We start from the raw sequence: 11,713 nt of genomic DNA, 5'->3' as shown, positions 1-11,713 counted from the left end.
CACTCCTCAGAAGAGGGGATACACGTGGTATTAGCCGCACCGGTCATCATATCCATATCTACCCTTCCCACCTCGTTAAGGTATTAAAGCGCGGATTGGTCTCGACCTCTATTGCATGCTATTATCCGCCCCATTCCTATCAGTCCCGGAGGAATTTAGGACTACTATTCCTATAAGGGGGAGGATTTTAGATTGACTCTTAGGTTTTAAAGGTAAAAAAGGCTAAGGCGACATATAAAACACGTAGGACTGCATTTAAAGGAGAAACATGTAAACAATTTAAAGGGCTCATATATACCTCCGTAGACAATGCATATAAATAGCATGACTTAAACACAATTAGGGTCTGAATTTTAAAACACTGAAGTAGGGTGTTTAGATTGTTGAAGCATACCAAACTTATTACATAACTCAGATAAGAAGTCCGAATTAGGCCCGCCTGCTGGTTGTAGCAGTGCTAATTAACAAAGGCGAGTTCAGTTTTACTATTATTACCTAAGGCTTGCCTAGGTATGATAGTGATATCCTATGAGCATGATGTCTATTACTGATTAGGAATTCAGTAGAGTAGTGGTTAATTTTAAACAGGCGATTGGATCCTATAGGCATGCCTTCTAAATCATATTAATTAACACGAAAAGAGTGAGCTATTTAATCTTATTCAGACAGGCATGAGTCAAAGTGATTTTAACTAAGCTGATTTTAGATCCTATAGGCATGATCTCTATGTATTAAAGGCTGATTTGGTCATATAGGCATGGTATCTAATTGAACATGCAGTGAAGTAGGCAGGATTTTTTTGGCAAAAAGCGAAATTCCTATAGGCATGATTTCTTATTAAAACTAATTTTTAATCCTATAGGCAGGATCTCTATTTGTGTTAAAGTAAAGCATGCAGAACTTAATTTAAACAGAGCACATCTTATAGGCATGTTCTCTAACAGATCATATCGAAATACATCCTATAGGCATGTTATCTACCCTTATAATAGCTAAAACATGCATAATCACCCCATCCCTTTCACTAGCCAATCCCAATATTTGTTACAAATTATTACAGATCAAATACTGAATTACATCAGAAAAAGTGTAAAATGAGAAGTTACAACCATATGAAGCCTGATTCTGACTTCCTCTCTGAGTTATGGAATAAACCACTTCAAATGCCATTTGTGGTTTCAAAGCCTTTCTCATACCTGAGTGTGTCAAAGTTCCTTAAAGGTCCCAAGGGACCCCGGGCAGTGCTTACACCCAGGTTTGCATAACCAGACAGAAATGCGTCAGTGTGGAAGGGCCAGCCCTTATGTGTCCAAGTTCAGAGGGAGCTCAAGGGTCCAAAGGCAAGTCTCACACAAGAGAGGCAGAACCTAAGTTCTAAGAATATAGTGGAAGTGCAGAACATAGTTGGAAGAGATTTATTTAAAATTGGGTTGAAAATGGTAAGTGGTAAGGGTGGTTTGAAAACAGTAGTAGTAAAACTCAAACTACACAGAATCAGTAGTTACACAAAGGGGTCAAGAGGTTTTGGGAATACATTGTATGCAGCATATGACCCCTGAAGGGGTCAGGTTTGGTCATGCACAACAATAGCGATTCTGGCATGCCCACAAACCAGCCAGAGGATACAAACACATAGAGGGAATATAGGGGTTTGGGATTCATAAGTCAGCAAACACATAACAAGTGACTGACGGAGTACACACATAGGGAAGCATTAATCTAAAGGGGAAGGGACATATTATAGCATGCTAGTAATATAACTTAACTGCAGAAACATAAGCAGGAATAGACAAGAATGAAAGAAATTGGAACAATCAAAGGAACATGTTGTTGTTGAGACTTAAAAAAATTAACTAGGACATACCCGTAGACAAAGTGCTTAAAGAAAAGTAAGCAAGATTCCACAGTCTAGCCTTGGCTTTCAGCCAGCTAGACAAAGTAGCAGCACAAGTGATAGTAGAGAAAAGAGAGAAAGTTTGAGTGTAAGTATGTGTTCTGAACTCAAATTGTTCGTGTTTTTTGAAAGAAGAGAGGGTACGTATTTATAGTTTTAAAAACGAGTGAAGTCTTAACACAAACATGGAAATAATCACAATCAGAATCAATTAACACAAGTGATTCTCTTTATACAAGGAATCACTGCTTAACAGATACTAACAGGTTTTAATTAAGGAAAGAAATCAGTTTGGGGACAGTTTGATTATTGCCATATAAGGGGCGGTAAAAGCATGAAGTAAATAATTAAGTCTAAGTACAAAGTAGGCTTAATATTTGGGAAAAAATTCAGCAAGGTAAAACACTACAGTAATTAAAGGAGGAGAATTAATTAATTCAAACAAACGAGTAAAATTAGGGTTCATAAGAAAACTTTTGCAATCAGTCTCAATATCGAGGGAATTAGGATCAATCAAGAAAGGGTCAAGATTCTGCACCTCAACATATAAATAGCAAGGAATGAACATGCATGCAGAGTCAAATATGTTGACAAAAGAAGCAACACAAACATACAGTAGCAGTAGGGGTAAGCTAGGGTTCAGCAGTAAGAAAAGTATTCGAAGCACAGTAGTCAAGTAGGTCAAGTAGTCACTTAGAATCAATAGTGATGAAGAACATAGTAACAGGTAAGAGAATCAGAAACAAGTAAATGTCTTACAGTAACAAGTGAGGAAAACCTTTTAAGAAATTAGGGTTTTGACAATAATAGTCGAGTTTAAGAGATGATAAGAAATAGAACCAGATAAGTCACACAAAGAAAAAAGAATCAAAGAACTTAATCGAACAAATACTCATTCAAGCAAACAAGGATAATTTTTGAACTCGGACAAGACCAAAAGGGAACTAGGGTATTTAACATGCTGAAATAGATAGAACAACAACATTAGCAAATCATTTTAAACATAGCAAAATCACAAACAACATTAAAATCAGAGAAGAGCTCTTTTGAAAAACTTAAAGGAAAACCCTAATCGTTGAAAAATGAAGAGTCACTTTGAAATAAAATCGGAGAATCTTTGAGAAAAACACTTAAGAAGTTCATAGTAAGCACAAATCTAAGATATATCTGAAGAAAATTGAAAGATCTCAAAGATTAGGGTTTCGGAAAACCCAGAAAAGGTGAGAAAGACCTTGAAAGTTACCGGTCTAACCAGAAAAGTCAAGGATCTGCCTTGAAAGGCCATGAATGGTCGGAGAAAAGTCATGGATGGCCAGAGAAAGGCCATGAACAAAAGTTGAGCAAGGACTGGACTAGATTCCTTCGAGGTCTGGCCATGAAACCACATAAACAAACACCTAGGAGCCATAGGAGGCCGATACACATCTCAAATGGCCATGAGAGACCATGGATTAGGTAGGAGTTGAGGTAGATTTGGGTGAAATTAGATGGCGGCGGCTAGGGTACATGAGAGGTTGCAGAGAAAATTGAGAGGTAAGGGATTCAAGGGCGGCGTTTGGTGAAGAACGAATTAGGGTAAGGGATCGTTTAGGTTTATTTTAGGTAAGGGTAATGGCTGGCCGTTGATCAGAATGATCAACAGCCAGATTAAAATGGTTAGGTGGAGAATCCGGGTTGGGCTGGTTAAATTGGGTTAGGGGTCAAGTTTAAATTGAATTGGGCCGGGGGAAATTGGGTTTAATCTGGGGTCAAGTTTAGGCCAATTTGGGCTAAAATTTAAATAGCCACTTCTCCTTTTTTAATTTATAAAAAATAGTAAATACATTTCTAAAAACAAATTGAAAGCACTAAAATGATTTATAACATATAATTAACAATGTAAAAATACAGTACTTAATTTTATGAATATAAAACATAATTAAATCTTAAAAGGGCTAATATTGTAATTATATGCAATTTAGCTTAAAATATACTAAATAAATTTGTAAAAATATACAAAAATTACCTTAGCTATATTTAGCATAAATATAAGAATACAATAAATTAATTACCAAAATAATAATTTTGGAAATAATTATTGGTTTTTTATGGATAAAAGAGGGAAATAAATTGATCTAAAAACCTTTAAAAGTTATGGGAAAAATAATAAAATATTTGGACATACTTATAAAAAATGACCTAAAGAACAATAGTCACTGCCTCTCCATGACCATTACTCTTTTTTTGGCTTTTTAGGACCATAAAACATGAATTCCGCCTTATTCTCAAATTGTCATGTGCTATAGCCCACACCTTCTGTATGGGCCCAGGCAATCAAATCGGATCGCCTAGAATTTTGCTGGACCATAAAAATGACCTAAGGAACAATAGTCACCATCTCTCCATGACCGTTACTATTTTTTGTTTTGGCGTTTTAGGGCCATAACATTGGAACTAGGCCCGATTCACAAATTTTCGTATGCTGTAGTCCATGTCTTCTACATGGGCCTGGGTCACAGGACCAAGATCACCTATAATTTTTTCGGACCATTAAAAATGACCTAAGTAACAATAGTCATCGCCTCTCCATGACCATTACTCATTTGTTTTTGGATTTTTAGGGCCATAAAACTGAAATTCCGCTTTATTGTCGTGTGCTATAGCCCACGCCTTCTGCATGAGCCCAGGCCATCTGACCCAGATAGCCTAAAATTTTGGTAGACCATATAAAACGACCTAAGGAACAATAATCACCGCCTCGCCATGAACTTTACTCATTTTTTGGCGTATTAGGGACATAAAATTTGAATTTCGTCAGAGATTTTCGTGAGTTATAGCCCACGCCTTTTGTATGGGCTCGTGCCATCGGATCCAAATCGCCTAAAATTTTGTAGGACCATAAAAAATGATCAAAGGAGCAATAGTCACATGCCTAGCCATGATTGTTAGTCCTTTATTAACTTTTAGGGCCATAAAACTGGAACTACGCCTGATTCCCATATTTTCGTGTTCTATATCCCACGCCTCCTGCATAAATCCGGGCCACCAGCCTGGATCACCTAATATTTTTCCGGACCATAAAAAATTACCTATGGAACAATGGTCACCGCCTCACCATGATCGTTACTCTTTTTTTTTTTAGATTTTTTGGGCCATAAAACTAGAATGCCGACCGATCCCCAGGCTTTCGTGTGCTATAGCCTACGCCTTCTGCATAGCCCCGGGTCACCGGATCCGTATCGCCTAAAATTTGAAGGACCATCAAAAATAACCAAAGGAACAATAGTCACCGCCTAGCCATGACTGTTACTCCTTTTTTGGCATTTAGGGCCATAAAACTGGAACTTCGCACGATTTTCAGATTTTCGTGTGTTATAGCCCACGCCAACTGCATGGGCCTTGGTCACTGGACCCAGATCGCCTAAAATTTTACCGGACCATATAAAACTACTTAAGGAGTAGTAGTTACCGCCATGCCATTACCGTTACTCCTTTCTTGAGGTTTTAGGGCCATAAAACTTAAATTTCACCCGATTCCTATATTTTCGTGTGTTATAGCCTACGCCTTCAGAATGAGCCCGAGCCACCGAACCCGGATTTCCTACAATTTTATCAGACCATAAAAAATGACCGATGGAGCAAAAGTCACCGCCTCACCATGATCATTACTTGTTTTTGGCGTTTTCTGGCAAAAAAACTGGAATTCCGCCTAATTTCTAGATTTTTCGTGTGCTATAGCCCACGCCTTCTGCATGGGCTTGGGTCACCTGATCTGGATCGCCTAAAATTTTGCCGGACTATCAAAAATGATTTAATAAACCATAGTCACCGCATCGCCATGATCGTTGCGTGTTTTTTTAGCTTTTAGGGCCTTAAAACTAGAATTTCGCTCGATTCCCAAATTTTCGTGTGCTATCGCCCATGTCTTCTGCATGGGTTTGGGAAACCAGACTCGAATTACCTGAAATTTTTCCAGACCATCAAGAACAACCCAAGGAATATTTTTCACCACCTCGCCATAACCATTACTTGTTTTTTGGCATTTTAGGGCTAAATTTTTGAATTCTGCCCAATTCTCAGATTTTCGTGTGCTATAACCCACGCCTTTCTACATGGGTTTGGGCCATCAAGCCTAAATCGCATAATTTTTTTTTCATACCATAAAAAACGACCTAAGGAAAAATACCGCTTCGTCATGACCATTACTTTTTTTTTTGGCATTTAAGGGCCAAAAAACTAGAATTTTGCCCGATTCCCCGATTTTCATGTGCTATAGCCCACGCCTTCAGGATGAGCCCGGGCCATCGGTCCGGTATCATGTACAAATTTTGTGGACCATCAAAAACCAACTAAGTAACAATAGTCACAGCCTCGACATAACCGTTACTTGGTTTTTGGCATTTTATGGCCTTAAAACTGGAAATCCGCCAAATTCCTAAATTTTAGTGCTCTATAGACCATGCCTTCTGCATGAGCCCAAGCCATCGGACCCAGATCGGCTAAAAATTTTTCGGACCAACAAAACAATCAAAGGAACAATAGTCACTGCCTAGCTGTGACTGTTACTCCTTTGTTGGTATTTAGGGCTATAAAACTGGAACTCCGCCCGAATTTCAGATTTTCGTGTGCTATAGCCCATGCTTTATGCATGGGCCAGGGCCACAGGACCTGTATCATCAAAACAATTTTCAGACCGTTAAAATCGACCTAAGGAACAATAGTCACCGCCTCACCATGACCGTTACTCGTTTTTTGGCTTTTCAGGGCCATAAAACTAGAATTTTGTCCTATTACTAGATTTTCGTGTGGTATAGCCCATGCTTTTTGCATGCGCCCGGGACACCTAATGTGGATCGCCTAAAATTTTGTTGGACCATCAAAAATAACCTAAGAAACAATAGTTACTACCTCACCACGATCGTTACTCGCTTTTCAGCGTGTAGGGCCATAAAATTGAAATTTCGCCCGATTTTCAAATTTTTGTATTGTATAACCCACACCTTCTACAGGGGCCAGGGCTACCAGACTCGAATTGCCTAAAATTTAACTGGACCATAAAAAATTCCCTAAGGAACAATACTCACCATCTTGCCATGACCGTTACTAGGGCCATAAAATTGGCGTTTTAGGGCCATAAAATTGGAATTCGGCATGATTCCTAGTTTTTCGCGTGATGTAGACCATGCCTTCTACATGGGCCATGGCCACAAGACCTGGATCACCTACAATTTTGTCGGACCATCAAACTGAAATTTCCCCAGATTCTCATATTGTCGTGTTCTATAGCCTAAGCCATCTGCATGGGCACGGGCCATCAGACACAAATCGCCTAAAGTTTTGCCGGCCATAGAAAATGACCTATGGAACAATAATCACCACCTAGCCATAGACGTTACTCAATTTTAGGCATATTAAGGACATAAAACTGGAATTCCGTTAGATTTCTAGATTTTCATATGTTATAGCCCACGACTTCTATATAGATCCGAGCCACTGGATCCAGATCACCTAAAATTTTGTCGGACCATCAAAAATGACCAAAGGAACAATAGTCACCCGCCTATCCATGATTGTTACTCCTTTTTGGCATTTAGGGCCATAAAACTAGAACTACGCCTGATTCCCATATTTTTTATGTTATAGCCCACACCTTCTGTAGAGGATCAGACAACCGATCCTGGATCGCTTAATATTTTGCCGGACCATCAAAAATAACCTAACGAACAATACTCACTACCTCGCTATGACCATTACTCATTTTTTGGCGTTTTAAGGCCAAAAAACTAAAATTCCGCCCAATTACTAGAGTTTCGTGTGCCATAGCCCATGCCTTCTGCATGGGCTTGGGTCACCTGACTCAGATCGCCTAAAATTTTACCGTACCATAAAAACAACCTAAGGAATAATAGTCTCCATCTCTCTATGAGCGTTACTCTTTTTTTGGCATTTTAGGGCCATAAAATTTGAATTAGGCCCGATTCCCAGATTTTTGTGTGCTGTAATCCACGCTTTCTGCATGGGCCCGGGCCATAGGATCTGGATCACCTACAGTTTTGCCGGACTATAAAAAATGACCTAAGGAATAATAGTCACCGCCTCTCCATAACATGTACTCATTTGTTTGGCTTTTTAGGGTCTTAAAACTGGAATTCCACCCGATTCTCATATTGTCGTATGCTATAGCTCACGCCTTCTGTATAGGCCCGGTCCATCAGAACCGGATAACCTAAAATTTTACTGGACCATAAAGAATGACCTGAGGAACAATAATCACCGTCTCTCCATGAACGTTACTTGTTTTTGGGCATATTAGGGACATAAAAATGGAATTCCGTTTGATTCTCAGATTTTCGGTTGTTATAGCCCACGCTTCTACATAAGCCTAGGCCACCGGATCCAGATCGCCTAAAATTTTTTTCGGACCATCAAAAATGATCAAAGGAACAATAATCACCCGCCTAGCCATGATTGTTACTCCTTTTTGGCATTTAGGGCCATAAAACTGGAACTATGCCTGATTCCCATATTTTCATGTGCTATACCCCACACCTTCTGCATAAACCCGGGCCACCAGATCTAAATCGCCTAATATTTGCCGGACCATAAAAAATGACCTAAGGAAAAATAGTCACCGACTCGCTATGATTGTTACTCGTTTTTTGGTATTTTAGGCCAAATCTTATATTTTCGTGTGCTATAGCCCACGACTTCTACATGGGTGATAAGTTGGTATTTTACCAATTTATCTTGTCTTTAAGCTTAGATTCTTGCTATGAATGTGTGATAAAATTATGTGTATGTTTAATGTTGTTTACTTCTATTTTATAGGTTCTACGTGATTTAGAAGTGATCATGAAGAAACCAAGTAAAAAAGAGTCAAAAAGAAGTTGAAAAGAAGAAAATCTGGAAAATGGCCTCAGGTGTCGCAATTGCAACACACATGTGGGATATGCGAAGAAAGCAGTGATCGCAAATGCAAAGTTAACCCATGCCAGCAGTTTTTGCAAATGCGATAAAGGACTTCGCAAATGTGAAGTCAAACTAGGCAGTCAACCTTCGCAAATGCAAAGCCTTTATCGCAAATGCGATGGTCAATAGGAAAGACATTGTTCGTAAATGCGAACATTGCTTCGCAAATGCGAAGATTGCGCTTCTGTTTTGGTACTTCTGTAATTTCACATTTTTTGGCCCAAACCCTTTAATACACAATCTAGCTCATTTGTAACATATCTTTGGCATCTTTGGGCAGTCTTTAACACATTTTGAGAGAAGAAGACAAGTGTTGGAGCTAGGGTTCTTGCACACACACTTGGGTCTTGAAGATTTGAAGCTTTTGGTTGATAATTTCTTACCCATTTATGTTCATTTCTTCATTTCCTTGCTTTGTATTGTATATCTAAGTGTGTAGTTTTATTTCAACACTTGAATCTTATTTATGGGAATATTCATATTTAAAGTGTGGATTAAATATCTTGTTGTGCTTATATATTAAACGATTTTTATTTATTAAAAGTGAGTTATTGTTAGTTTAATTATTTTTGTTCTTTAATGTTTCCAAAGAGATTAGCTAACCCTAGGACTCCCCCATTAACTTCTAATTAATTTTGGAAAAGATTATTTGGAGTTGAGAAAGAATAATTAACAAGAACTTGAGGCTTTGACCCTCACTTTATAGATTCTACCTAGGGATAGGATTAAACTACTTGTAGCCATATTCGGGTATGCTTAATATCTTAATTGTTTTAGAAATAATTCAATTAAGAAGTCTTGTTAGTTTTTGGAAGAAGCTAATATAGAATTACTACCCGATGCTAATTACCATAAACTCGCTCATATTTGTAAAATCGTGAAATACATTGGATCGTTACTTGAGTGTAATTACCCGTGTATCCATATTTGTAGCCATGGATCATTTTACTTGCTTTCTAGGTTAGTTTAAATTTTCGCATTTAGTTATAAATATTTTCAAAAATCAATCTAAGTGTTTGGCTTAGCATAATAAGTGATAATCCTCTTACACGCCTAATCACCTACATATTGTTCTCTGTGGGATTTGATCCCGACTCATAGTTGGGTAAATTATATTATATGCGACCGTGTCCATTTATTTTTTAATAGTGGATTTGAACGTCATCAATGGGCCCGAGCCACCGGATCCGAATTGCCTAATATTTTGCCGGACCATCAAAACCGACCAAAGGAACAATGGTCACCGCCTCGCCATGACCGTTACTCGATTTTAGCTTTTTAGGGCCATAAAACTGGAATGTCGCGTGATCCCCACGTTTTCAGATGTTATACCCCACGCCTTCTACATAGGCCCGAGTCCCGGATCTTGATCACCAAAAATTTTGTTGAACCATAAAAAATAACTAAAGGAACAATAGCCACCGCCTAGCCATGACTGTTACTCCATTTTTGGCATTTCGGGCCATAAAACTAGAACTCCGCACGATTCTTAGATTTTCATGTGCTATACCCACGCCTTCTACATGGGCCTGGGTCAGCGGACCCGGATCGCATAAAATTTTACCAGACCATATAAAACTACCTATGGAACTAGTTACCTCCTCGCCATGACCGTTACTCACTTTTTGGCGTTTTAGGGCTTTTAAACTTAAATTCCGTCTGACTCCTAGATTTTCAGACCATAAAAAACGACCTAAGGAACAATAGTCACCGCTTCGCCATGGCCGTTACTCATTTTTTGGCGTTTTAGGGCCAAAAAACTTGAATTCCACCCGATTTCTAGACTTCGTGTACTATAGCCCACGCCTTCTATATGGGCCCGAGCCACCGGACTTGGATCGCCTAATCTATCATTGGATGATAAAAAACAACCTAAGGAAGAATAGTCACCGCATCGCCATAATCGTTACTTTATTTGGCTTTTTAGGACCTTAAAACTAGAATTTCGCTCGATTCCTAGATTTTCGTGTGCTATCAGGCCACCAGACACGAATCATCTAAAATTTTGCCGGACCATCAAGAACAAACCAAGGAAAAATAGTCACTGCCTTGCCACGACCGTTACTCATTATTTGGCATTTTAGGGCCAAAAATCTGGAATTCTGCTAGATTCTCATATTTTCGTGTGTTATAGCCCATGCCTTTAGCTTGGGCCCAAGCCACCAACCCGGATCGCCTAGAATTTTGTCAGACCATCAAAAACAACCTAAGGAACAATAGTCACCGCCTCGCCATAACCGTTGCTCGATTTTTGGCTTTTTAGGGTCATAAAACTGGAATTTCGCTCGATTCTCATATCTTTATGTACTATAGCCCACGCCTTCTGCATGGGCCCGAGCCACCGGATCCGTATCGCCTTAAATTTTTGCAGGACCATCAAAAACAATCTAAGGAACAATAGTCACGACATCTCCTTGATCGTTACTCGTTCTTTGGCTTTTTAGGGCTTTAAAACTAGAATTTCGCCCGATTCCCATAATTTCATGTGCTATCGCCCACGCCTTCTGCATGGGTTCAGGCTACCGGACCCGGATCTCCTAAATTTTTGCTGGACCATCAAGAACGACTCAAGGAAAAATAGTCATCACCTCTCCATGAACGTTACTCGTTTTTTGGCATCTTAGGGCCAAAAAACTGGAATTCCACCCCATTCTCAGGTTTTCGTGTGCTATAGCTCACGCCTTCCGTATAGTTCCGGGCCACTAGATTGCCTTAAATTTGTTCGGACCATCAAAAAACAACTAAAGGAATAATAGTTACCACCTAGGCATGACTGTTACTCCTTTTTGGGCATTTAGCACCATAAAATTGGAACTATGCATGATTCCTAGATTTTCGTTTGTTATAGCCCACTCCTTCTGCAAAAGACCG

Source organism: Nicotiana tabacum, chromosome 1, assembly GCF_000715075.1.
Source record: "Nicotiana tabacum cultivar K326 chromosome 1, ASM71507v2, whole genome shotgun sequence".
Lineage (NCBI taxonomy): Eukaryota > Viridiplantae > Streptophyta > Magnoliopsida > Solanales > Solanaceae > Nicotiana > Nicotiana tabacum.
The sequence above is the reverse complement of the archived record's forward strand: the minus strand, read 5'-3'. Positions refer to the sequence as shown.